The sequence below is a fragment of the Aulonocara stuartgranti genome (assembly GCF_965226115.1).
Source record: "Aulonocara stuartgranti genome assembly, chromosome: 1".
Classification (NCBI taxonomy): Eukaryota; Metazoa; Chordata; class Actinopteri; order Cichliformes; family Cichlidae; genus Aulonocara; species Aulonocara stuartgranti.
Window position 1 is genome coordinate 31,503,649 of NC_138939.1, and position 24,840 is coordinate 31,528,488.

General features: G+C 38.8%; 1 protein-coding gene across 5 annotated transcripts in view; it reads right to left on the bottom strand.

Annotated features, from left to right (window-relative positions):
* kcna4 (potassium voltage-gated channel, shaker-related subfamily, member 4) overlaps window positions 1-24,840 on the bottom strand; it is a 109,902-nt gene that overhangs the window by 78,320 nt on the left and 6,742 nt on the right. The window contains exon 3 of one of the 5 annotated variants that reach the window (XM_082535430.1): window positions 10,833-10,920. The exons of the other annotated variants lie outside the window; for them this stretch is intronic. The gene's annotated coding sequence lies outside the window, so the exon portion shown is untranslated. Of the gene's footprint in view, window positions 1-10,832; window positions 10,921-24,840 lie in introns of those variants that run through there. 5 annotated transcript variants of the gene reach the window in all.

Consider the following 24,840-nt stretch of genomic DNA (forward strand, 5'->3'; position numbering starts at 1 on the left):
ATTATGTGTCAATGCTTTAAGGTCATTTTACATAACAAGAAAGGAATATAATGAGTAGTGTAACATATTACTTTAAGTAACAAATAGCATTACTTTTAAGAAATGTGTACATATAATACAATAATTTGACCCAACAAAGGTTCTAACATTTTTTACTTTTCACAGGTTAGTCTAGGGATTTGGAAAGAACAAGCCTCAGACTTAAGTGGCATCCTCCAAAGCTAACGTGGAAGTGACACTGTAGTTAGGGACAACTTGGGGCTGGCTCTAAAAGGAGGTGAATTCCCACATGTTAAAATATCAGAAAATATCACAAACCATATCACAAGTTTGTGCTTCAGTTTTGGTTCTTGTTTTTTCAGTCTATTACTTAATACAAATTATGCGTGTCTGCATGCAATCACACTGCTTTCTAACCAAGCTAGCTTCCATTAGCGGGTAAACTAGCACACCACCATTTCATCCATATAAGGTAGCTTCTGTTTCAAAAAATCCCCCTCTTTAAGTAGAAATTATGTTAACTTACACATAATTCTCTCAGAGTTTTCCGTATTTTAATCTAGGGAAAGGGGATTATAAATCGGTAATAACCCCGACTGTTGGACTGTGTAATCCCTAATTTTTTCTCATTTTTTCTGAATAATCATGCTGTGACCTTCACATTCATCCTTAATACAAGCGCACTATTATATTGTCCGTTTTTTTTCAACAGTGATTTATGTACTTCCTGTCAATAATGATGCACTAATAATAACAATGCCGTTCACTGCCCTGAATGCCATTTTTCCACTCATTTGGCTCATTCTTGGCAACAGTCTCTGTTTCTGATCATAACAGCAGACACTTATCACCATAATTATACATAAATGAGCCATTCAGTGTTGAAAGAAAAAAAAAATGTCTGGAAGTTCTGCTGTGCTGTGTGAATCGATTGACGGGCTAAATTTTTCTCTCCATGGTGTCAGCTGGGAACAGGTCCTGCATTGTGTGAGCTGAGGACAGTCAATTATCCTGCAGTTTCTCCATCACATTCGAGTCAAGCCGCTGTCTGTTTTATAGTTTCTTTCTTCCTATAATCTCTTTCATGGTTTAAAAAAAAGGATTTTTCTGCACACATAACTACTGTATTTGCACTTGAGACACTGTGCTTCTTTCATGAAATTGAGCTCCTCACAAAACACCTCAGTCTCTTTGAGCTCTTCTTTTGTTGATCTCCCCCTGCTCTCATTTCAAACAAGCCATTCTGATTGGACTTCACTGGTTTTTTTCCACAACCTTCTGACTTATTTTAACACCTGTACTTCTTTCTGTAGCCGCTGTACTTGCCGCCACTCCTTCACAGACTCTCAGACAATACCTGCATCAACGTATATCCAAAAGAACCTAAAGGCATGTGTTCATCTGCTTGTTGTATTCAGAAGCTAGTTTTATAAAGAACATTATAAAATTGTGGGATTCACCAGGAACCCCACGCTACGATTTGCAAGTTTTAACGTTTTGTAACATTTATTGTGCTTTATCATCTTTTAGCAACTGCAGATGAGTTAAATGTTGTCAATAATAGTTTTATCCAATAAGATAAAAGGTATCTCACTTCTGTTTTGTTTTTTTTTCTTTTAGCTGTAAAATGAAAATAACACTGTCACTAAAACCTCCCATAAATGTTGCCATAATACAGAGTCAGCCTGCTATCAGCCTCTGAATGGATGGGGTCAAACTGGCAATTACATGCAATCGGTTTCTGATAATACAGCAATTAACTATAGTCAATCATTGAAAATCACACATCTGTTGCTGTCTGCATAGACAGAAATTCACATTTCATTTGTGTTCAGCAGCCTTCCTGTTCTATAGGAATATAACCAGAATACAACCAGCGGGCAGCCAGTTGAGTCGAGTTCCCTTGAGTTGTGCAAATTGACAGACTCATTCAGACTGAGGGCAACATGTTGGCATGTCTCCATTTATAAATTGCACAGCAGTTATTTGCAAACCTTTGACAGTCTCTCTGAGAGTGACTGCAGTCAGTTCAAGTCAGACTGCAACTGTTTGCAGAAAGCTTGCCTCCTATTAGGCAAAATGAGTCCTCTGGCTTTTAGTATTTAGTATGCTTTTAGTCCCTGGATACAACGCCACTGTGAAGAAAAATGAGATACTATGCCATATGTCGTTTTTTCCCCATTCCTAATACCTATAAACATTTTGCCCTTGCATATATTTCAATCAAGCCAGCCATGTCACATGTTGCTGTTGCTCATTCTAATTTAAAGTACACTTGCTTTAGTACTGTAGTACTCAGTACTACACTGAGTAGCTTTTATTGTGAAGTCATCAGTGGAAACAGAGGTTAGTTCAGGCTGTTCATAAAAAATGCATCTACAAAACTACTTTATGGACATCAGATTTGAAATTACTGGCTGGCTTGTTTGTGAACAGATATACCAGCTGCTCTTCTGTTTTGTGCAAATTATCTATACAACAAATGCGCACTGCCCATAGAATTACGTGAGATTAAGCATGTACTGCTCGTGATCACTACATCCAGCAGGAGTGATGTCTTAAAGTACGTCACTCCTGTATATAAGTATACCTCGTGTCTCGTTGCCTTTACTAAGACCTGCTTCTTCACCTGTGAAACTCAGAATCAAGACTGTACGTCAAACAGCAGACTTCTTGTTTGTTGTTGCAGTCTTGCCTCCACACAAAGGCAAGGTCAAGCCTATCCAGCAGCAGCGGCCTGAAGGGATCAGCCTTGAAAGGGCTAGATCACTGAGCATTCTTGTTTCCCTTTGGTGCAATGGGGACTAACACATCCTTTTATCGCAGTTTTCTGGGGTTGTAGACCACCAATTTCAAAACGATTTGCACCTTCCCTCCTCGTACACAGCACAACTTTATGGCATTCTGTAATCTGCAGACAAACATCACAGTGATGTTAGTCTGTTTTTAACAATTATAGTGGACAGGCACAAAGACAAGGTTCCAGTATCACCATTACAAACTATGTGGCGCACACTGTAGATGCCTCTATCCTCACACGAAAGCATTTACCCTTTAAGCATATTTTCAAATATGTGGTTGTGTCAGAATGGTGTGGGATTTTATTTAAAAGGCAACAGCATCATGTATGCATTCACAGGAGCTCGCTCTTTTATTTGGTTCATGCTTCTGTTTCTCTGCGTGCATAATGCACCATTCCCTGGATTTACATCCTGAAAAGTGGAAAAATTAATGTGATAATTTTCTTCTGCAAAGGAAGCAGAAAGGGAAGAATCGCCTTGCTCAAAGCAGCTGATTCAAACATCTGGACTTCAATAACAGGAGGAAAAAAAGGTGAAACAGGCAAGAATAAAAGACTGGCTCGGCTGATGAGGACAGCTGAAAAAAGGCATTTTTCACTGCACTAGAATATTGCTTGATTAGACACCTGAGGATGATTGCAGTGGTATAAAGGTAAGTGTGATGACTGGATTGATTATGGTCCAGCTCGTCAGACTGTAATTAAACTAAATCCTGGACTCTAAAGTGAATCCTTTAGTGTAGTAATTCTGTTACAGCAGAATCTTTACCCTTTAGAAAGGAAGGGGAGCGGTGTGTCCAACTGCCGTCACTATTTCGGCAACAAAAACATACACAAATCATATTATTCTTATAAAACGCCATTATGTGTATTTTTAAAAAAAAGCAATCTTCCTTTTCTTTTGTTATTTATCTACATAGATTTTCTTTAGAGGCCCTTAAAGCCAGCGTGCTTGGGCTCTTTGTCAGCCATTGTTTCTTATATAAGAATGAACACATGTTCACAAGTCACCAGTCACTATTGTTGTATCATCTGATGTCGTCGAGCTCTCAAAAGCAGCAATTTTAGCACATCGGCCCTGAATGGGCACTATCTGGCCACTGTGCCATGACTATAATGGGGGTTTGCAATTTTAACATTGGCAGAATAACAGCTTTTTCTCCAGAGTGGCAGTGCTCTCTCTGGTGCTGCTGTACCAGTTATAGCACTGGGCACTCTACTGATCCTTTACCTTTTATTAGACCGAAGTTACAGTACAACTTACTTCAACTTAGACCCTGACATTTGATGCTGAAAGGGGGGAGATGAAAGTGAATCTTGTAAATCTTGATATATAAATAAGCTATAAATGAAGCCTGTATGTTATTATTATAGCTGTGGCTTGGCTAGTTATTGTTTGAGGACACAAGTGTAAAGATCTGAGTGATTTAAAAAAAAAAAATTTGACACACTATCCACATTAATGCATGTTTTCAATGACCATTGTTGGTGGTTGAACCACTTGGGTTTTAATTTGATGACATGCAGTGGGGGAAATAGTGGTTCCACACAGCCTACAAACAGCTTTGCTGACTATCATCTACATGCAGTAGCTGTTTACTATCACCAGGGGGCAGTGCAACAGCCAATTGGTCTGTCACTCTTGCTGTTATTGGTCCTTCAGCCAGTTGCAGAGACAGGAAAGTTATAATGCAAAGATTAATAAAAGCAGTGAAAACTCTCTGCTGTAGCCAACATCTATGTAATTATGTGCATTAAACTCAGAAGTACATGGCAAATACATGCTATAATAAATAATTGAAGGCTATACAGGAACAAAGAATTGAAATATCAAAGTCTAAAACTATGCAGTTTAGTTTTCAAACAGTTACAATAGAATATCTTTCCGGCTTTAGTAAATTGGTTGCGAACATCTGAAGATATACAGTTAAACAGCACCAAGAGGAACTTTTGCTTTTTAACCATTTGACCAGCAAACCACAACTGTACTGTAGCACTGAAGGCAGTGCAGCTGTGGTTTCACCTTCCTTAGGCATTTTGCACGTTTGTCTGCTTATTTTTATTGCAAAATGCTGCTTGAGGGTTTACAGACATATCCTACCTGTTTCAAATCACCACATGATTTTATCCCCCCTTGATTATTCCATTTTATAAGCCAACATTGTTTGTTTATGAGTAATAGCGTGGATTTGCTAGGGCACATGTCAGGTCGTTAGCAAACATGTCTACTATTACAGTACTATAGCCTAACATCTTTTATTATAAGCTGTACATAGATACGGTTGCTAGTGAATTGTAATCTCGTTCAGATACATTTTGGACAGCAAAAACCTGTCCTGCAGTGCCTCCCATGTAGTTCACATTTGTGTTAGCAGTTTGAAAAACTTGCGAAAGTTATCTACAGATCTTAGGAGGAAATTTTGGGGACTGTGGAGACATTTTTTTTCAATAATCTGCTAGTGGGCTGAATATCCCAGCAAGTGCTTAAAAATCACCTGAAAATGATTTTTCTTGCTGCGCACTTCAATAACACAGAGAACATTACAGGTTTAAATCAGACAGGTTCCATATGTGTTTATGATGCTCCTAATTAGCGTCCACTAATCAACCTTATTATGGAGGTGAATTTTTTCCCATTGGGAACAACTTTTTTTCCCCAATAATTATGACTTATTACTCCAAAAAATGCATTATGTCTCATTTGCCTCAGTTTATTACCTTTATCTCTAGGCACAAAGCTATTTAAGAGCTTATATTTTCACTTAGGTAAACACCGGCCTATTTATTAATGCTAAACAAGCAAAGAGTTTTCACAAGCATCTCTATTTAAAAGTATTTTTTTTTAAGTTTTTATTTAAAGCTAACAATATCGGTGTATCTGGATTTACAAAGCAAGAACCTTTAGCCTTCCAGCACATTAATTTAAATATCCACTAAAAATCATAATTGAAGCACAAAGAGAAATCTGCATATAATTTTTGGTTTTCTCCAGCACACTCTTCCTCTTTATGTGACATCTATAGCCGAGTAGCTGCACAAGCAGTGGAGACCCAAAAGACAGGACAGGCACTGCATTTAAATAGACATGGTGTAGCATTCACAGTATAATGCATAATTCAGCCTCGCACTGTGGATTAAACCCTGCTCCCCAGCTGTTGCAGAGAGCCACTTAAAAACAGCATGTAGCACGACAGCCAGGACCCTGAACTGTTACTGATATCATGAGGCTCCTCTTTGCTGTTTAGCACTTGAATTTCACTCCAGAATATGCAGCAGATTGAGTCAAATAAGAAAGACATGCACATATTATATATTTTTAGAGTCGTTTTCTCAGCCAGTGAACTGTTTGGAAAACTCTTTTCTCCAAAACACACATTTTCCAAACCGTGGGTGAGACTTGGGGAAAAAAAAGAAGAAGAAGAAAGAAAAGAAAGTGCAAACGTCTTTTTCTCCTTTTTAACAGTTGCACTTAACCAAACCCCAAACACATGGCATGCACACGCGCACACACACACACACACACACACACACACACACACACACACACACACACACACACACACACAAGGACAATGTTTTCCACAGAAAAATAGCTACTATCAGAGATTCCAGCCCCTGTTGCTATGACAATGATTACATTTATCCAAAACACAAGTTTCTTGCTTATGACTTATGGTGCCCTCCACCCCATCCTCCGAGAGAGCGTTTTCAACAAATGTATGGCAATGCAGCCCTGGAACAACATTACATGGAGCCAATTGATCAAGTCTGACGGGAAGAGCCCGGTGTGCTCGGGGAGAGCGTTTCATAATAAATAAACAAATAAACCAAAGGAGAAACAAAAAAGCACAAATGTCTGCCAACACTGAATAATTTCTGGCAGTCTCATCTGGAGATATCGTACCTGCCACTTACGTCTGAAGCTTTCTGGGTCCCGCATCTATTACAATCCAGCTTATAAATGGGATATCTGTCTCGTGCTTAGTGAGGTGTAATGTGACTATAACTGCACACATCAATGATCCAGATCTCCACAAATATTGAATTATTTTGGCAAAAAGGACGGGAGAGTCTGTCTACACAGACGTTTTAGAGGAAGTCTGCTTACACACACAAACTCCAGGAAAAAAACAATTAACTGACTTGATGTAATTTGACATAATCTAGCTACGTTCTGCATTCGCTAAGGAAATATGTGTATGTGTACATTCCTGGCAGATTGCTTTGTAATGAAACCGGTGTAATGGTTGCAATAATGTGGGATTATTTAGATTGCGAATAAAATCGTTGCCACCATGCAAATATCCCACAGCAATATCAACTTTTACTTGAAGTCTACAACTAATTTGATTCATTAAAATAAAAGGCACAGCTTGTGTGTTCAGACTTTTACTGCCATGTCTACAGTGTAATGTTTTTCTTTAAAAATGTCTCATTTCTTACACAAGAATAGTGTTAGGATCAATAACAACTGTGCTGCTGGTGGAAAATTTGGCACAAATGTTTTGCACAATTGAGCTTTCCTTGACTAACACGTAGCTTGCAGAGAATGAAAGAAAAAGCAAAGGGAACCAAAATCAACCGCTCTGTGGTGGAAAACGTTGCACTGGGAGATTGTAAAGCTCTACAACGAGCAGCTGGTTCCGTCACAATAAATCCACCATTGATGCAGTTCTTCACTTAGAAATTCAGGCATAGACTTTATTTTTCCCATTTAAAAGATAACAAGCTTAATTTTCCCCACTGTTGCATCAACTCGAATGAGGCTCTTTGGCCATTTGCGTATTCTGCCTGTGCGTGTGCATGAGTTTCCGATGCTGCAGCTACCACTAAAATTAACAAGCTCTACCGATGTGTTTTTTTTCTTTTTTTTTGTGAGACAAATACCATCCCTGGCACAGCAGGAAATGCTGTACCTATTTTTAACAGCAAAACATGCAGTTTTTCAACTGGGACACATGGGAGGGCTCCAATTAGCTCACAGGAAACCCACAGAGGCAAACACTGAGATAACTAATAATATGTCTTCCCCCCCATGCCGACACACTGTACCAGAAGAGGGAAAAAAGGAAACATGTCTAGAAAGATCTGGGTTTGGGAGGAAGAATTTGACTATAAAATATTTATGTAATGAAAATCAACATTAAATCTAGCTTTATGCACAACACCAGAGTAAAGTACAATGAGTTATAAGTACGCTGTGTGTCTGACACTTTACAATTTAAGTATTTGAACGGCAATACAGCCTGTTAGTTACTTTCACACTTTCATGGTGCTTGTGAAACGATTGATTTGAACAGTATCTGATGAATAAACACACCGAGTCTCTCCCTCACTATTTAACTCATTCACTGCTACTGTCTTTGCCACTCCTCTTGACTTTCATTCCCATCCATGTGTTCATTCACTCTTCTTTCATTCATAAACTCATATCCTCCATTCTTACACACTGATTGATTCTTTTGATAACTCATTCATACTTTATCTCTCTTTTCTTTCACACACACACACACACACACACACACACACACACACACACACACACACACACACACACACACAAAGTAATCCATCAATTTTTTATCTACTTACTGCTCGTTCAATCAATCACCCATTCACTGGGTGTTTCTTGACTAATTCATTCATTCATCCATTATTCACCTTCCTCCTTTCATGCGCCGACTCTGCTCATTTACTAATTCTTTATTCATGCGTTCACATATTTAGTCATTCTTTCACTAATGGATTTTCTGCTGGATTTGCACTCTTATGTAAGTATATACAGTGGGTCACTCAAATAATTAATTTGTTCATGGATAATTTTTCGGCATTTATTAGTTTGGGGGTCAGCTGATCTGTTCTTGATGAATTGATGTCACTACATTTCTTTTAAAACCACGGAGCTTTCAATCCAGTTTTTTTCACTCACAGTCGTTGAAATGAGCATTTTTTTCATTTTCAAATTTTCATTTCATTTAAATTTAAGCTTTGCATTTATTTGAATGTGGCACAAAAGCTACTTATCAACTAACGTGTAAAATACTTATCCTGTTACATTAAAATGAGGTGAATTTTAGTGCAAATGGAAAATACTGCCGTGTAACAGATATGATTTTTCATAAAACTGGTCTGAAAGGAAAAGCAGTATCATTTGCACAGATTTACTTAATTAGGCAGTTAAAGGCTATAAAACTCAGCATAACATCTACAGGGACAGCGCTGAGATAAAAAACATAGACCTGCGGAGACATTTGAATAATACTAAAATGACAGGACGAATATAACATCTTCTTAACTTATTCTGTGTGGTTACCTGCTGCCTGTTCTCATACTTGGCAGTCTACCTTCACTCACTCTGAATAATTTGGAGACATTTTCAGTATTTTCTGTGCACCAGATAGCATGCACAGAGGCCCACACAAATAGATTCTGTGGCTGCAGGGGGAAAGAAGAAAAAATCAACAAATCAACTGTTTGTTAACAGTAAAAATTAAATGGAATTTTCCATCAGTTCAATGGTAGCCTTTTAAATCTGCCAACTGCTGAGTCTCGCATCTAACGAAGAGGCAGAAAACCATGACTGCATAAAACCAGGAGTTGGCTGGAGGGAAAAAGGATTTACTGTTAGTGGCCTGCGAAGTAAAACAAAAAATCCTAAAAGAGGACGCCGTGGTTTCTCTGCATAATCCAACAGACGTCAGTTAAAGCCTTCCAAAATAGCTGCGTGGACGCGGCCCAAGGAAAATGAAACTGCAAAGTCCCTTGAACATAAAGACGGTTTTCACCCTCAGTGGTATGAGCGAAGCCAGAACTGGAAACAGTTGTCCGCTGGGAGAAATTTTATTATTATTATTATTTCCATGTCATGCTAATAACAACATGCCATAGCCCTGGCAAAATCAGCTTCCATTTATTAAAGAAAATATGGCTCTAGCAGCTTTGGCATCTTGACATATCATTAACTGATATCAGATCCGTGAGAGAAAACCCAAATAAATGTAATGAGAACCACTGAAAAAAACGTTTCAGCACAGCTGCTTTATACGCTTCCTGTTCCTTTCAAATCAAAAAGGCCACAACTATTTCCCTAAAACTCAATGGGAATTCTCGATAAAGCATCATTCCCTGGCCCACGCTAAACCCGATCTTGAGGTTATTCATTTACACGAATCAGCAGAGAATAGTTTTTTTTAAAAAAGGGGAAAAAATCTGAGTTGGCACCTCAAAAGAAGTCATCAAGAACACACTAATTAAAGCCGAATTGGATAGGATCAGCAGAGAGCGACACGGAGCAGGAAGGCATGATAACAAATTATCTGAATGAGAGGTAAGGGAGCATAAATAAATTAAAACCGACCTGCTGCAGTAAATGAAATCAAAAGGAAAACAGAAACTGTGGAAGCCGGTGGGAGGGTGTGTGTTGTATGTAAGAATGTGTGTGATCAAAGAGGCGAACGGGAAGCAAGGGAGGGAGGCTGCGATGTGCCACTGAGGGAAGCAGTCAAGCAGTTTGGTTAATCACGCAGCTCTCAAGATTGCATGCAACAGATATCTGCACAAGATAGAATGAGTGTGTGTGTTTGTGCCAACATGGCAGCCAAAGGGAAGCAGAACCGAAAGCACCAGTCAATTAAACTGCTGCCCAACCAGTCATCATCTTAAACATAAAGTTTCACAATAAACCATTTTCTAAATAGGATGGCTCGCCTGTAAATAGTTTTAATAAACACTTAACAAACCATTTAGACCGTAAAGCACAAGAAAACAGTGAAACAATAAAATATGGCAATGCCGTTGCATTTCTCGCGTTGCCAACTAGCATCGCAAAAGCCCTGAAATACTCACTGCAGTTTAAAAGCCAGTGAATTCTCACACTAGAGGGTTTTTTTCTCACTTTAATTATCAGATTATTTGTTTTCCAATTCTCTAAAGCTTTCAGCTGATGTGGTCGACGATGGGGAAAATGTTGGGAATTAAAATATCAAACAAGTTGACAACAGATCAGTAAAATGTTACCTGACAAAGAATTCCTTTTCTTTTTCTACCCTGTTTCCTTTTGCAACACAACATCGGTTCTTGTGAAGGGTCGATGACTGATGGTGATGATCGTGCCGTCATTCCTGTGATGTAAATAAGAAGCTAGTAGTTTAGCTTAGCATGAACCCGAAACTATTTCTAGTTTGTTTTATTTCACACTAAAACTAAAATGTAAAAACAACAGTTTTATTTGATGTTCTGTGTGAGACTATTTCCTAGCCCAGACCAATTCGCTGTGGACTGGTAGGTTTTTTATCATGTAGGTATGAAAGTGCTCTGAATCTCAATGTAACAAGAAAAAAAGAAATGTACGTTTAATTCCCCAAATCTCAATCTTCATTCCCTTCACTCGAGTTAGGAGAAAGGGATTTTAAGATCTTGGTTTACAGCAGAAAAAGTCTAAGAGTTTGCTTCAATGTCTAAACGAAACCACAGCTTTTCCTAACTTTAACAAAAGGCCCTGAATCTTTTTTTGTTTTTTCAGCCGATCCTGTAAGGGTCTTAGGACTTGAATCCCTCAAATGCAACTTGGATTGGAACTGTGACCATGCAATGGCTAAAAAAAGAAGAAAGAAAAACAAAGAAAAACAAAACAAAAGCAAGCAAACAAAAAACTAAAATCTATGAATATAATCCACGTTGTAATTATATCCCTGTCACATTACCGAGAAAACTAATTAGCAGGACGCAGACATGATTTCTTGAAGAGAAATGGACTGCTGGATACTTCACTTACAGTGATTCATTTGTTGGCCGGCTGCTGCTTTGAATTAACTTTTGTATAAAATCCTTTCAGCTCTCTTTCTGTTTACACTGACTGAAGCCTGCAGAGAGAGCTGATGGACACAGTGCACCGTGATGTTTCTGTTCAAACTCTACTTTAACCTCAGCTATGCAGCAGACTGTAATTCAGGTTTTAAGCAAACGAAGTCCGAGAAATCTCACGGGACATGATGAAATCAGTGTGAAACGTCTTAAGCGTTTTAAAATTTCCCGTTTTACAAAGATTTAAGGCAGCTGCAGGTAAAACACATGGCCTGAAAACCAACATGAATACAATCACCAACTGTGCTCTGCTGCTGAAGTAAAACACCCACATCAGCCATTCATGCGTTCATTATCTCTAACCAAACCAAGGACCTTCTTGCTGTGGGATGATAGTGGCGAGCACTGAGCCGCTGCGCTATCCCACCTACATAATTTAAATACATTATGTTGAATCACATGCAAAGAGGGACTGTACGAGGGGAAAGGAGTGAGGAGCTCATCTAGGTGCTGACAGATGTTCATTCTGACACTGATGGGTGAAAAAAATTGGCTTTGTCCTGAAGAGAGCCAAAGACAGCAAAATGAACTCCAGCTATTGTTCTCTGCAGTCCACAAGTACCCAGATCTTTTATTTAAATAAAAGTATGTGAATGCCACATGTACTTGTATGTGTAAAGCAGCCATTAAAGCTGGCACATGATTTTACTGTGCACCACTAAAAGTTTAACATAAAGAGACAAAAAAACCCCCAAAAAACTAGTAAATGTTCTGTTTTATTTCTGGCTTCTGGATTTTTCTTCAGAATCTGTGTACCGAACACCTGTAGAAGTTTTAAAAAGTTAAGGACACATCTTCCGCGTTTAACGACGACTGAATGTCTGTTTGAATCTGATCTGGCATAACTGGGCACAGAAATCATTTATATTCACACAGTGAAAATTACTGTTTGTGCCAATCTGCACCTCAAACCTCCTTCACTTACTGTAACTCGAATCCAATTGATACTATACAATAAACATTTAAAAATCAAATCATTTGCATGGATCAAGATGATGTGCGTGTGTGTGTGTGGGGGGGTCTTGGTCTTTGCAGACCATGAAAGTGACTCATCCTCATGTAAGCAAGTCAAGTCCTGGCATGCGGATTGGTCGCGTACAGCGCACACACATGCACATACACACAAATGCACGCATGCACACCCGATGAGATATACCCCAGGCCCTTTAGAGCGAGCATTAGTCACTCCACATAAAAGCATCTAGTCACTCCAAAGCAGGAGAGCAGAGAGAACGAGTGGGAGACGAGGTCTGTAGAGGTCCGGTCACGGCAGCCATTTTCCAACACATCCAAATGCTGCTCGGGCAGGACAAAAGCCGAGAACGCTTTAATGTTACAGAGTCGGGCTCAAGTTTACATAATAGCGATCGATAGAACAGGAGACGCCCCCTGATCCAGGCTCATGTGGGATTTGTGTTTTCATTGTCCACACTGAACAAACTGACCACAGGGTGAAACTTGAGGTCATCTGACTGTAATTGATGTTGACTGCACACGTGGCACACTTACATAACTGTATATTACTTATTGCCTTTTAACATTTGTGGTCGCTACACCATCCAGGACTAGTCAGAAAGCTATGTGAATCAAAGGTGTGCATTCAGTTCTGCACAACTCTCTTTCGGTTTGAATTCGAGCCCTGAGTTCAGCTGTCTTTGTTCAATAGCACCGCAAGTGGGTGATACTCTCTGAATCTGAAATGCCTGTTAGATAATGGTGATGAACTACTTATTGACAGTGCTATCAAACAGTGTAAGATGTAATCACTGAGACATTTTGTAAAGCTGCTGGTATCTGACTGAGCAGGAAAAATGCAGAAATGCAAACAGGTTTCGGGGGAAAGCAGTAGAGAGATTATTAGTATTCTAGACTGTGCGCCGTTATATTGTGGGTGATGAATACATTTACTGCTCGGTGCAGTGAGATTTCTAACTGCAGATGCACGTTTTGTAGGACAAGTCACTAAGCTGTAGCAAACCACAAAGCACACAGCTTTCCAATTAATGTATAGTATACGTAAAACGACTCTCGCTAGGAGTGCACGAGGCACTTTTTTTTTAGGGTGTGCTTCTGGTCAGTTTACCACCCGACTGGAAGATGTTCTGCTTTCAACCCTGCAATGCAAAGTGTAAAATATTACATGAGTTTTGAAGACCTCTATATCGTCATTGTTATTTTTTCCCCTGTGAAACCAGATATCCAATCAGACACATGCAGTGCTATTACGAGGAATAAACGCTGGACAACTGATACAAATTAAAATTCATGCATGTACATTTTTTTGTAGCATTATGTCAACTGTAACATAGTGCTACAATTAAGGCACCCCCAGGTGCAAAACTACTGAAAATAGCTTAATGGTTAGGGTGGAGTGATACTCTGGCTGTGTGGATGTGTGGGTTTCCTGTGGGTATTCTGGCTTCCTGCCACAGTCCCAAAGACATACATGTCAGGTTAATTGGTAAATGACTACCAATGTGAGGTAAAGCGCTTCAAGAGTAAAAAATAAAATGCATATTAAAGTATTGTTAAAGATGTGACTTAGTCTAAAGAGCCTTGGAAAATGTGCATGGATGCATATATATGGCTTAGACTAAGCCACACACACACAGTCACATATTTTTAAATACAGCTAGAACTGTTCAAACGAATTCCCTTTAAATCATCAAAATGTGTTCCTTTTTTTTTTGGTAGTAGTAGGGGATGTCTGTGTTGATTGTTCAAAATATATATAATCTAGCAAAAACATTTCTTCATTTATCAAAAGCAAAATGTGTTTGGTTGTACCTTGCTTGCCCCTAGTTTTGTTGCGGTAATGAAGCGCTCTTTTGATAACTACTTAAAGTTGGCTCTTCATCTGATTGATCGGCATGAAGAGAGTTGTGCTATGTCCATGTCTGAATGTCTGTGTCTATCTTCAATCCCCCTTCAATCCAAGCACTTTTTTAGGTACACTAACTTAAAGCTGCATTAACAGATTATTGGGAAATGCTTTAAGTATATTAAACAAGCTGACAAATATGTGATTTACAACAATATTAGCTCTGATAAGGCTGGCATGCAGTTGCCCCTTCTTTCACGTCTATCCCCTCACTGGAGTCATGTGTCTGCCCAGTTGATAAATTCAAGCCTGCTATTTCCTATCCTTTGCCCTCTTTGAGTCTTTGACTTTCTTCCTCGGTCTGTTTTTAACTTTGCCTTGCTGCTATCTGTTGCTTGATTGCAGTAAAAGTGATTGATGAGAGCAATAGAGCCATGTAGACAATTTGCAGCTTTTGTGGATAAATCAATTATCTAAAAGAGGCTAGAAAGTTGCACATCAATCCAGCACGCACATTGCACACAGTAATTTGAATCAATAATGGAGAGCATGTAGCTCTTTCGGTTTTCATATAATATTGCCTATCATTAAATTAAATACATAAGGTCCAGCAGGCTTAGTCTCCAGAAATATTAAGAAACACTCCTCCACACTGCTGCTTTAACACGATTAGGTCTGCATGAAAAGCTACTATGATATTTGTTTTAACATGTTATGTTGCTAATGTTGGGGCTGCGTGACGCTTCAGAAACACTTAATACAAAGCTTCAGGATCAGTTTATGCTGTGGGCTACAACTGCAGTGTCTTCACTGCGTTAAAAGGGTAGCGAAATTTAAATGCACCCTGCAATATATATGTGTGTGTGTATATATATATGTAGTAACTACAAGTGTCATCTCATTTCCACTCTAATCTAATGAAATGTAGACACTGACATTGTATTAACATGATGCACTGCCTGACCCTAACACCACCTTGTCATCAGGTTTTGTTTGTCCTATCCACTCAAGGAGAATTTGTCTGTTATCTAATCGCGAGTAGCTTGTAGCATTTAGACCAAACAGTTTCGACAGCACACTTTAATTGCACTTCTGACCGCCGCTAAATGTATGAAACACAGAGAAAAGTCCAATGAATCAATACTTTCTTCCTGACAAGCAAATGCACTGGCATAAGACAGACAGAGTCTTATGTTTAGTAATTGCAGCAATGATTTTAGTCTAATCTAGTCTAATTATAATGACATGTATGTACGATTTCAAGCCTAAAACCAGTATTTGGCATATATGTTTGTCCATTTCAGTGCTGACATGCTTGGAGCAAATAACAGTGAGATAAGTCCACTTTGGCAGTACTTGTACCTCTTTAGTAACAGAGAACACAGAGACATCTGGCCTAATGAGATGCTCGGGTTTCCCTGGGTTTGTTTCTTGTAACTGATTTCAAAGCCAGCCGCAGCTCTGTATATGGTCAGGACTTCAACCAAGTCCCTTATCTTATAAATATGAACAAAAAAAATTGCAACTTCAAAGAGCATTTGAAAAAGTTAATTATGTTTTACTCTTGGACAGCCTTTCTGTAGATAATACTGACTTTATATGGTGATAAAAATGATATGAACATTATCTGCTGTTCTCTACATTGTGTATCACCTTTTGTGGCTGATCTCACAGTTGTAGCCTCAGAAAATAAAGAGCCTTATTGCACCTTTAGGGTATAATGGCTTGTCACTGCGGCATTACACAAGCACTGCTGCGCGCACTTGGCAGGCAGTACGTATTTGTACTCTTGTCATTTCCAGTCTTGATCTTCATCAGCGTCGTAACTCTGCTGACAATTTTTGTACTTTAATGCAACTGTACAAAAAGTGACTGATTAAAAAGGGTGAAAATGTATCTTTAACTACCTGACATTTGTGGCACTGATATGCAGAAAAACATACAGAATGAAAGGGGGAATTAAATGCTTTTCAAATAGCTACATTAAATTAAAAAAAAACAAAAACCTTGAAATAGAAGTGTAAAATGTATATTTTACCCCATTTCATTTCCAATGCGTCCAAGCATACTGTCTTCTGATATTGGTAATTTTTCTTAACTGTTTGGGAAAATAAATCTACCTTTTTTGGACTTCAGAGAGGTACATGTAGTTATCTTTTGGTCCAATAATTAGCCCTAGGGGGTTGCATTTGTGCATTTGTACCTAAATAGATTTTCAATGTACAGCTTAAAATTCTTTATCTTTGAATATTAATGATAAAACTAATTGTAATTCATGGAAACTAATAAACAGCTAGACATAAAAACCAGAGTCTCTATTATCTGATCTAAAGGAACATTTTTAACAAGCGTTCTGCTTGACAGTTGTAGTTTGTGTAGCAGTGGCCACATTTTTAGTTTCAAAAGTTGAGAGCCTAAGAAGTACAGAAATCCAATCTCGAAGTCATCTGACGGCAGAGTAGGCTTTTTATTAGCACTTTTTGATTTATTAGTATTTTTAAACAGTGATGACACAAAGAACACGAAGAATTACTGCTTCCTCTAAAGGCTAAGTTATTAGATTATAGCCTAAGAGTTCTCAGATTGCGACCATCCAAACACTATTTCTGTTTCCAAATATAAATGAAACTTAAATTACCCACATACGGTTTACAATACAATCTAAAAGTGCATATTTGACTATTTGTCAGGCTTGCCCTTCAGTGATTTTCTGGCACATGCTGATGTGTGTTTCTAGATTTCCACAGTTGATAAACAGCATCTGCAGCCTCTCAAACGTTTACAGGACCAGCAGGGCACCCATCCTCTGTTCGCCAGCTCATCTTCACAGGGAGCAGGAGAGAAAACTTTTTTTTTTTATGGTTGAGCAGCTGCTCTATTTAATCAAATCTGAAGCTTGTTCACAAAAAGCTGCAGCGCTGTGGGGTTTTAGGTACCACTCTGGAAAATGAGGGGTGAAAAAAGCCTCAACTTGATATGACAAATCTTTGAAATGCTTACCTTTCCCAATGCCATAACAAATCTGTAATCCTCTGTTGCCCCAGATTGACTGTGTGTGACAGCAAACTTCATCAACACTTTGACCCCTCATACCTCTGTGTACACTACAGGTAAACTGGCCATTTAAATACTGAAATATTAATCCATTTTTTTAGAAACTAAATAAACTCTGCATTCGAACAAAATGAAGTTAGAATTTTATATTGCAAAGTAAAGACCCTACAATATAGAAAGAAACCCCAACAATCAGATTGCACCCTATGAGGAATTGGCGACAGTGGGAAGGAAAAACTCCCTTTTAACAGGAAGAAACCTCCAGCGGAATCAGACTCAGGGAGGGACAGTCAGGTGCCGCGACCATCTGGGGGTGAGCGGAGGAAGACAAGACAAAAGAGAGACATGGGAGAAAGAGCCAGAGCTTAATAATTTATCAATCAATCAATCAATCAATCAATCAATCAATCAATCAAGGCTTTATTCGCCACATGCAGGTTGCCCTGCAGTGAATTGGGACCCCCACCCCCCCCGACCTTGCACACACAACACAGACATCACATGGGGATACAGGTCGGAGATCGGTAGCGTTACAGAAAAACACTGAAATATACACTACAATGGGAAAGTACAAGAGGATAAAAAGAGACCTCTACTCATGCTGGGCTGCTGGGAGGACAGCATGAGAACAGGAAACAAAAAAACTCCTCTGCACAAAAAACACATAAATGTCCACAGCACAACATTATGGAGCACGTGACAAGGCACAGGGTTGGGTGGGGGGTGAGAAGTAATCCAAAGCAAACACAGCAGCCATCCTGCCCAGTGCGGGCCCAGACCCGCCGTGTCCTCCAGGAGGTTGTATTTATCCGCAACACCTTAAAGGTCGGTCAGTGAAAATATTGTCTGACATTAAAGCAGTCCGTGGTGCAAAAAAGGTTGGGGACTGCTGTATTATACCATAACTAACGGAGGTTTCGGGGTCATCTGGTCCAGCTCTAAATATAAGCTTAATCAAAAATCAATATCGGCACTTAATATCTGCCACCTGAATCAAAACTGTTAGCTGGTTCCATAACAGAGGGGACTGAAAACTACTGAAAACTGGAATCAAAAGTAAGCCTGTAGTCTGAGCACAAAGTGCTCTGTTAGGATAATAAGGTACTATGAAGAGGACTGAATGTCCTCTTTATAGGACAAAACAAAAGCAAAAATAAAAACAAACCAGCTTTTTTTTTCTTTTAAATGCTGAACATGCAACAAGCACCATTTTTAATAACTGTAAGGCAATAACATAAACTGTGGGCGGCGAAATCCAATACGGAAGCATATGAGTAATTAGCAATATAATCTTCACGTCTAGAGTGAAGTAACACAATAAAGCCAGAGATGCTGTCAGATTAATGCAGCCAGTTGGAAAGAGGGTATACAGTGGAGGGTGCAGAGAATCAGGTTGCTATTCTTCAATAGAAGGACATTATGTAACTGCTACATGGAAACCACAAGCTGGTTTAAACTTACAATAGAGATGTAATCCCAGGTGTGTTTTATTATCTGCTCCTGTCCAATGGGGCTGTGAATACAGCGGATACATGGAAAACTGGAGGAACCCAACTGTCTTTGTCAAATGCATGATGGGCTGGAGCAATTAGGATGTTGACATGGATCAATTAGCGAGTCAAACCTGTTCAAATTGTTGTTTATCACGTTAAATAAAAATAAAGGTAGTTTACAGTGATAGCGATGCCATATTAACCATTAATTGTTTAATCTTTTAAACAATATGCTCTGATAAGTAAAGATTAGCAATACTCTGGATTTTTCTGACTAAAAGCAAAACCGCAGCACAAATACTGTTGTTATTGCAAAAGTTGCTTTTACAGCTTGCTGGGCTGTAAAAGTATTTCATAAGCTTCATCTCAAGTCGGTCTAACAATTAAAATCAAGTGCATTCTTTATTGAACCGTCCATTTGCAATAAAAGATAATGAATAATCGGAGATGTTATCCAAAACTGTACTTTGATTACAAATGATGCTGAATAGCTCACAAGTACACACAGTACAATAAAAATATACAGCAACCTCCCTCCAGTTGGAGGCAGAGTGCAAGGAGTTGCAGCAACCATCTGGTTTCCCAGAGGTTGAGAGCACAACAACCTCAACCCCTGTGCAACCACTACTGTGACTCAGCCTGGTTGTATTCTGGTTATATTCCTATATATAAAAGCAGAGTTTCTGGGTGCCTGTGTCATTTTCAGTAAAAACCCCAACCTGCAGCGACTGCATCACTATACTATGAATTTCTTTATTAAATCTATGAGGTTCTGGCTACACTATGAATGTAAGTAATTTATTTGAATTACTCTTTATATAGACTGCAGCAGATTAACAACAAACAGCAGCAGGTTTGTGCTTTTCAGCAATTTATCCCAGTTCATAGCCACAGTATCACAAACAGACTGCATGGAATTGCCAACTTGACCCCATTAAATCAAAAACTGATAGCAGACTGATTTCGTGTTATTGGCATTTTATCACCATGTTGATACACCAAAGTCACTTTGAAGCCAGAAAATAACTGTGAGTGCTTATTATTATTGCACATATGCACAGTAACTTTATCCTGGTCTCCCAACACCGTTTTCCACCTACCGTGACTCCGGCCTTGGTGTGATACGGAACACCGCATGTAATCTTTTTCACTAAGAAGGGTATAATTTTGATCCATTCATAATGACTCAACACGAACCTGTAAGGATCATTCAGAAATCATGCCAGAACATACCCACCATTTGTAAAGCTGTCCACTGGGCTCAATTTGACCGTTTGCCAGATCATGTGATGTATGGTTGACACCACTGGGTTAAAGTTAGTTGGGCAAACTAACTTGTTATTCATATAAAAACTGTTTCAATAATTAAGATTTGTTTTGTTTTGTTTTTACTCTCTGGGATACCATCACCATAGACATCATCACTCTGAAAATATAATAAAGCAATAGACCTTTCAGCCCTATTCTACTTTTTCTGCATAATCCATCATATACATATCATATACATATGATGCATACACTATTATATATTGTACATATATTTATTAGTTTCAGGTTGGCCATTCTTGTATTTTGCTCGTTTGTGTTGTTGTGTTTGCACATCTCTGTTGCTTGTGGGGCTCGCACACAAGAATTTCACTCGCATGTGCTGTGCCAGTGTGCCTGCACATGTGATGTGACAATAAAAGTGATTTGATTTGATTTGATTTGAAAATAAAATTGAATCAAATGAAAAGGTCTGTTTTTAAAACTTGTTTTATTAGTTTTAATGTTTTAATTTTATGCACATTGCATCAAGCAAAAATTAAATTATATATAACGGTCTTTGACTTGAAGAAATTTGTTTAACATTTAAACCTATTTTCTGTATACTCCAGCATATAAAATAAAATATTTTTGTGTTTACATTCACTTTCAAATAGATGCAAGTAAAACACAGCAAAAAATAAATAAAATCAAAGACTCAGCTGCACTGAGTCCTGTCACTCTTAAATCTATTTTCACATGTTTAGCAGGAGTGGTGGGCCGATGCCACAGTGATCATGTCAATGGGGGGATCCGGGGTTTTCTCTGTGAATTTTACATTCCCGTGGCGGCTTGCTAGGTGCTTGCTCAAAGTTGAAGTTTCATTTTTCAATGTAGAAAGAAGTTTTCCTCCCACGCAGAGTGTACAGCAGACGCTAATGTTTTTGTCACTTTTTACGGAATCAAACTTAAAGTAATTAAGTACGTTCATCCTTTAAACGCTGCATGGTCGTACTCTCTCCCGCACTCCATATTATCCATTGTTGATCTGCACACGTCTGCTGCCACAGGCGTCGCACGCTCGTACTTCATTGTCACGAGACACTATCACAAACAAAATCGCGGTTTAGTAACACAGTTACGCAGCATGCTTACCAGAAAGTAACAGTAATCTAATTACTTTTTTGCAATAGTAATCCCTTACTTTACTCGTTACTTGAAAAAAGTAATCAGATTACAGTAGCGCATTACTGCCATCCCTGGTTGTTAGGCTATGACTGGATAAGGTTTGTTTGGGGGAGGTGTTCTTAACAGCAGGTAAACTAACCCAGAAATGTTAATCAGGCTTCTTTGCTTGATTAACAGAGCACTTCTTTTCTAATCCTTTCTCTGTCAGCTGTCTGTCTCTCAATTTTCTCTGACCAATTGATTTGGACGGCAGCTCAGCAATACCTTGTTAACAGCCTTCCTGAGTTTAAAGTGATTAATCACTCCTGCATTTTTTGAACTATTTACTAATGATTTTACAGGAACATAGATTGAATTCTTTTTTCAACAAAAGAACAACAATTATCACAAATACTCGCACAGTGACAACAGCTGGGATCGTCTATTGTGCACGTTGGCAACACAGCCGGCTGACAGAGTTTTATCAGGCCTGATTAATGTATTGGCAAGACAGATGAATGGAGAAGCATTCCAGCCTCATGAAATTCCACTCTGTTGTTTGCTTGTTTTCTCTTCTTGTTGCTCTGGATACTTCAACGGAAAAGATTTTATCATTGAGGCATGATGGCTGGTCTATGAGAAGATTATTTCCCATAATTACTTAAAACAGCAAATTAAGGATTCCTTTCTCAAACAAGAGGTCACTATTGTGTTGTTCCGGTCTACGATATTTTGACACATTAATGATTTTTTTTCACAAAGTCATTGCATTTATTTAAAAAAAGAAATGTGCATGTGGATAATGTGGAAACTGTGAGAAGAATAAGAGCTTTTACTCTTCAAATTCCAAATATTTGGTTACCTTTTTTAAAGGAAATGACATACACTGAAAATTGTACACATCACGGTTTGTTTCACTTATTTTGGCTGATAAGACATGTCCTCAAGTGATTGTGTGGGCAAGTAGATATTATTTTTTTGACAGCTTCCCATCTCTACCAGGGCATCCCACTTTACACGGTGATGCTAAGGGAATGCACTTCTTCACACAGAAGTCACCATTCTCACATAAGTGGCAAATAGAAAACATAAAAAGGACTTGTTTAGGTCGCTTGTTGGTAATCACATTACAGGAAAAGATGACTTTTTGACCACTGTGGCCACGAAGCATGAAAATACGAGCACTCAAACGTGTTAGCGACACATAACAAAATCATGGCAGGTCCATTCCCTTGATCGGCAAGTGGAGTGAACTGGTGAGAAAAGGCAGCTTTGCACTGGCAACAAGGGGAAACGAATGAAGACAAATTAAAGCTTGGATGCCAGCAATGCACAAATATAAAACTGAAGTGAAATGAGGTCTGAGACTAGTGCCGACTAGTAAAATCATTGCATGCCACGCTAAGTATTGCAGTTTCATGTAGCCCCCAGCATAGTTCCACCCACCTTCAGGCTAAGCCGAGGTCGAATCAACTACTAAAAACAAACTTTCTTTTATAAATGCAAAAACAAAAGCCTCTGTACTGAGCTATTACAGTACAGCCAAATATTAAGCAGATATTAAATTTCACCATCAGTTCCTACTTTATTCATTTCCATAATTTCTGATGTCATACTCACAATCAGAGAAACTTGGCTGCATCTGTTTCACGGTCTTCTTCTGTGCCAAAGGCATTACATAAATTCAGGACACGTAGTTTGAATGGCCGTGTAATCAAGCTACTGTTCCCAGAATAAACATTAGTTTGTAGGTTATATGCCAATTATAAGTCATAATAACATCATTGCTTAGTAACATATTAGGTGTTATAAGGTCGTTAAGGTATTAAAATAGCATCATATAAGCTGAAAGCTCAGGTTTCAGGCTGCTCTAAACACTGTTTTTTTTCTACTCCTAGAACTTCGTGATGTCACAGAAAGATACCCCGCCCACCTGCTATTCACACTAAAATATTTTGTTTCATACGCAGGTGATCTGAAGGGCTTGATACTACCCACTACTCAATGGTTTTTATTCCACTTGACATGCTTTACTGCTAATATAGAGTATCTGATAAGTTTTCAAAGTAAAAGACTGAGTCACTGCAGATTAGGTCCTGAAACTTAACATCCTGAAATTCAAACTTCTCTAGTAGAGTCCAAGAATAGAAAATGGAGATGGAAAAGATAAATCACATTTATGGTCAGTAAATATTTTTTGAACGTTTATGCCTATTTATTATACGATTAAAAGAGGAACAATTAAATATATTTAAATAAATAAACATAATTTAAATATAAATATATGTAATATTTGCTTTGTCACTGAACATAGTTTGGTCTTCATTGTAAGTAGACTGTCAAGCGCTCAGTCTGAATATGTTTTATCGGTCTGTCATTGACTATCTTTGATATGTTCCCTGCCTCTTGCCCAGTGTATTCTGGGATAGACTCCAGCCCTCTGTGACCCTGAGTGGGTATAAGCTGATGTAGAAAATGGATGGATGTCTTGGCTGCAGGTAGAAGTCATTTTCCAAACAGCTAAATGAGCCATTTGTCACAGGGGTCAGCCGTGACTTTGACCTATGGTTGTCAGCACAATTTGGCTTCTGTTATGCAGAGCAGGTTGTTTCAGCACAGAGGAGTCAACTCTCACATAAAATGTAGACAATGGACTCAAAGGTGTGAGGAGCTAAAATCAACAGATCATTTAAAACAGAAACCCGTGTGACAGCTATTCCAAAAAAAAACAAAAGACTGAGTACCAATCGATTATTCTTAACCATGGGCTGGATGACTGAAAACCTACACAGACCTCATGGACGAGCTAACCACTGGGTTAGATTTCCCACAGAAGAAAGGCCACACACCATACCTAAATGCATTTGCAATGTTTTCATTGTTTCTGAAAACTATTGGGTGCAAACATTTGTGGATGGAGAGGAGGGGCAGTAGACAAGGAAGAGCGGAGAAAGCAGGGGCAATGACACGCAGGAAACGATCGGAGAAGACTCGAACCCCGGCCCCTGCAGCTCATTTGGTACGTGGGTTGCTAGCTTAACCACGTCAGCCCTAGCAGCACCAAAAAAACAATAATTTTCTAACGCATAAAACATATAAGAGAATTCCATCTTAAAAACCAGACTATTTCTAAATAGGAACATAGCCCTCGCTCAGTTCTCCTGTATGTGTGAGCAGAAAGGTTTAAGAAGCACACTGGACAGGTCACCATACTATCACAGAGAGACAGACAACCACTAATGCTCACGAGATGGCGTAATGACCGTGAAAGCCATAGACAGAACTTTGACATGAATTGAGCTGCGGTTTGGCAGCCTGGCAGATCCTCATGTACTAAATAGGAGTGAAGAAGTTGAAGAATGGAGAAGAAGGAGGGAGGGAGGGTGGGGCACCTACAC